This window comes from Mus pahari, chromosome 22, assembly GCF_900095145.1.
Source record: "Mus pahari chromosome 22, PAHARI_EIJ_v1.1, whole genome shotgun sequence".
Taxonomy (NCBI): domain Eukaryota; kingdom Metazoa; phylum Chordata; class Mammalia; order Rodentia; family Muridae; genus Mus; species Mus pahari.
Window position 1 is genome coordinate 32,540,552 of NC_034611.1, and position 4,528 is coordinate 32,545,079.

General features: G+C 40.4%; 1 pseudogene; it reads left to right on the forward strand.

Moving 5' to 3' along the window:
• LOC110338597 lies at window positions 1-3,752 on the forward strand (annotated as a pseudogene).
• The last annotated feature ends 776 nt before the right edge of the window (window positions 3,753-4,528 follow it).

The following is a 4,528-nucleotide window of genomic DNA, read 5'->3' on the forward strand; positions in this document are numbered from 1 at the left end:
ATGATTGCCACCCTTGTGCTGTTGTATTATGGTTGTGCAACGTATATTACAAGTACAGGTTTGAACGGAATTTTAGAAATAAAAATATATCAGAAAAATAGAAAATATAACAGAAAAATAGAAATAATAGAAATAAAAGAAAAAATAGAAATAATAAGTTACATGATTAATTCTGACCAAAAATTCAAAAGTAATCATTGAGGACACAAACATATTTTGAAGATGTGTTAGGAATTTTTCATATAGTAATGTCATAAGTGACTTTTTTCTTTCTTTTTTTTTTTGTTTTTTGTTTTGTTTTTTTGTTTTTTTTCGAGACAGGGTTTCTCTGTATAGCCCTGGCTGTCCTGGAACTCACTTTGTAGACCAGGCTGGCCTCGAAATCAGAAATCTACCTGCCTCTGCCTCCCGAGTGCTGGGATTAAAGGTGTGCGCCACCACACCTGGCTTCATAACTGACTTTTGAAGCTTTATTTTTATAGCCCCCGCTAATGAAATCTGAGGTGAGGAATAAAAAAAAAAATAAGTGCATTTAAAAGTACGGTGTAAAATTTTCTTTGTGGAAAATAGTATGATTTAATTCCTTCCAGTTGTTTTACTTGCTTTTCTTCTGCTGTGTCAAAATACCATGACAATGGCAACTTATAAAAGAAAACATTTAATTTGAGGCTTACAGTTTAAGAGAGTTATAGTCCAATGCTGTCAGGGCAGGGCAGCAGACAGGCAAGCATGGTACTGGAGCAGTAACTGAGAGCTTAAATCACTCAAGCATGGGGCAGAGAGAGCATCCCCAATGACACACCTCCTTTAATAGGGCTGTAGTTCCTAACCCTCTCCAAAGAGTTCCAACAACTGAGAAACAATCATTCAAATATATGAGAGTATAGGAGCCATTCTCATTCAAACCACTATATTGGTATTATGAGGTAACAATTCCAAACTAAAATTACATCCCTTTCTTCTACTCTAACTTTCAAAGTGCAAAGCTTCCCAGTCATTTAGAAATGTAGGATGGCCTATTCAAACTTGATTCCAACATTTTTTTTCCTGTTGCAAGAGCCTGAGCAAAATGGAAGACACTGCACCCCTGAAGAGAATTTGATTCTGATGCAGCTGCTAATTTAAAGTCAACTTTGAGATAGAAGTTCTTTATCATTTCTTTTCAAGAAAGAGAAAGATTGGTATGAATTATTGGCTAAATTCGGTCCTTCCAAAGTTTATAGTTTAAAGGCCGAATCCCTAGAGCTTCAGGATGATTGTATTTGAAGACAGTATCTGTAATAAGATAGCTAAGTTAAAGAAAGTCATTAGGTTAGGCCATAAAGCAGTGTGTCTGACACTTATACAATATGTTCAATTAGGCACTGCCAGTGAGGAGACCTTGTGTAGACAACATGGCAAGAGGACCATAATAAGCTATCTAGAAAATTCAGAAGAAGCCGTGCCTCTGGATACCTGGGTCTCCCTGACTCTGGCTTTCAGCCTCCCAGGAGGTGGTAATGTTTTATGGCAGCCCCTGTAAACTGAAACTGTGTGAATCTGTGATGGAGAGGAGAGCAAAATCAAGGAGACGGAAAGATCAGAGAAGAAAACCTGAGGCTTAGTAGAGCAGGAAGGACTAAAGATATAGAAAGTGGTGTGGTAGGGTAAGAAGTGGCAGTCAAGGAAACCCAGGGCAAGCTGCTTGTGGTGGTGTGCACTTGCCTTAGCACTGGTGAGAGCAGAGGCCAAGGCAGGGCAGCTCTTGGCTTGACCATGTAGCATGACCCTAACCCAAACCAAACCAAAGTCAAATTCCTGAGACTTGCTTTATGTTATATAAGATTTGATGGATCTTAAGGCTCTCAGGGGAAGTCATTTATCCCTTAGGACATAGGTAGGCCTTAAAGACAATCGTATATCTATCTCCTCATTTGGGATGAAGTAAAGACCTATTTAAGACTGAGATAAGAGAGTAAGAAGGTTAGGGGCACCTGGCCTCACGCATTGAGAGCCATGGGAAGCTAGACAAAAAAAAAAAAAAAAGGAGCAGAGAAAAAGGAGGAGAAAGAAGAGGAGGAGAAAGAAGAGAAGGAGGAAGAGGAAGAGGAAGAGGAAGAGAAGACATTTCTGTTGTTGCAAATGACAAATTGTGTGTGTGTGTGTTTTCTAGACGTCACAACGACTTAATATTGCCACATAATAGTTGGATAGATTCCTTCCTTTTGCGATATGGTACACAAAAGTGCTTTCACTATGTCTTGGAGATGGTCACGGTGAGTAATTAATGTTTAATTTGCATATATTGCCTTCAGGATCTTCCTAGTTTTTCTGTTTGATAGTGTATCTAGCATATACACCGAATATCACAGAGTTAAAAATGGGTTCATTTAAACTTCTAACCATTTATACTAGTACAAAAAGGCATTTCGTTTTGTGTCTTTTAAATTTTAGGTATTAATAATGAATCAGACAGTGAACACATTGTCGGTAATGCCATATGTGTCTCAAGGTATACAAGATAATTTGTAAATTGTTCAGAATTTCTAATTGTTTTGGTTAACATAGAAAGAACTTTCACAACATTGCTTTACTGAGATATTAAACGACATGGTGTTCTACATTGTGATACCCCACAGCACATTGCAGACCAAACAATTTTCTTCATAAAAGTTTGTAATTAGGCTATGGTTGAACACTGTTCAGAAGTTGTTAAATATATTGTCTCTCTAAAAATCTTTTTTTTTTTTGATCATACTCATTTTGACAGGCAAAGATGGGAGGGTGTTGGGTGACGTTTGGTGTTAATGACGGTATGAACTAATTTTACAGCAGATATGGCATTCAATTAATTGCAATTCATTCACAAAACATGATGTACTAGAGTTTTCCCTCACTTTAACAGAGAGGCACACTTGTCCTTGCAGTATAGAAAGCTCATCTTTTGCACAAATGATGCCTGCTGGGATGGATGGCCTAGAGAATCAATTCTATGCATGCAAAGGCAAACCAGTAAGCAGAGGTTTCACATGATTTACTTTTGTCATTTGAAACTCCTTTAAAAAGAAAATAGCTGCTCACTGCTGCCGCTGTGCCTCCTTGTTCTCAGCATCAGCACGGCTGCCATGCCCAAAGGGTTGCTTCTCGGGGAACGAAGCCCCCAACTCTGAGACCGATACCACCATGATTTCCTGGGAGATTCGTGAGACAATTCTCTTTTCCCACCCATGAAACTTGACCCCAGTGTGAACCACAGAACTCCGCAGAGCTGCAAAGTTGGCGCCCGAGTTTGCCAAGAGGAAATGTTCAGTTGATTGCTCTTTCCCGTTGACAGTGTTGAGGATCCTCTTGCCTGGATCAAAGACATCAATGCTTACAATGGTGCAGCACCCACAGAAAAGTTACCATTTCCCATCATCGATGATAAGGACAGGGACCTTGCCATCCTTTGGGGGCATGTTGGATCCAGCAGAGAAGGATGATAACGACATGTCTGTGATCGCCCCTGTGGTGTTCGGGTTTTGTTTGTTTGTTTGTTTGTTGTTTTTTGACCCCGACAAGAAACTAAAGCTATCCAGCCACCACTGGCAGGAAGTTTGATGAGATTCTCAGAATGATTGACTCTCTTCAGCTGACAGCAGCAAAGCCAGTTGCCACCCCAGTTGATTGGAAGAAGGGAGGAGAGTGTGATGGTCCTTCCCGACCTCCCTGAAGAGGAAGCCAAATGATATTTCCCTAAAGGAGTCTTTGCCAAAGAGCTCCCATCTGGCAAAAAAAAAAAACAACAACAAAAAAAAACCCAAAAAACTCCATTATATAACCCAGCCTTAAGTCTTTTGGGAATTGGGGCTGCAACTTCGTGCCCAGCACTGGGATCCAAGGATGCCAGCTGACAGCGGTGGGTCCTTGTAGCAGTTCACTAGAAACATTGTGGCGTGATCACAGCCCGAGTCAAGTAGCTCCCTCGCTCTACTACTGGGTCATTAAACGAAAATGGCACCAAAACCTTCTCGGGATTCTTTACTCTGTGTCTTCGCCAGCATTCTGTCCCTCCACCTATCACAGTGCATTGCTGACTGGCTTTCTTTGAAACTTGTGTATTGGCGACTCCTTAGGTCTCTGCAGGGTCTGTGATCAGCAAGGTAGTGTCAGTGTGGGCTCCATGCTAGAATGATTAAACACCTTTTGAAGCTTTCCGAAATAAATCTTCTGTTACCCATTTTGGAGAGTGTTAAAATGGGGAGAAACTTTCAATTCTGTATTTTTAGTAAATAAAGGGGGAAGAGCCCGAGATAATTTTTTTTTATAAGGAATCTATTGTAAGTTTCTATCAAAGTGGGCTCAGACAGCCTTTCGCCTCCCAGGAGTGCGCATGTACCTCCTGGACTTTCCATGTCTGTTCTCTGGTGATATCTGCATGTGAACGCACCTTATAAAAGACAGGCGGTGATAATGTTTTTACCACTAAATGTCCTAGTAGTGGGTGGCCATTTTTGAATTCTGCTTTTTGAGGCTCATCAAATAAAATCCTGATCAGAAGAAGAAAGAA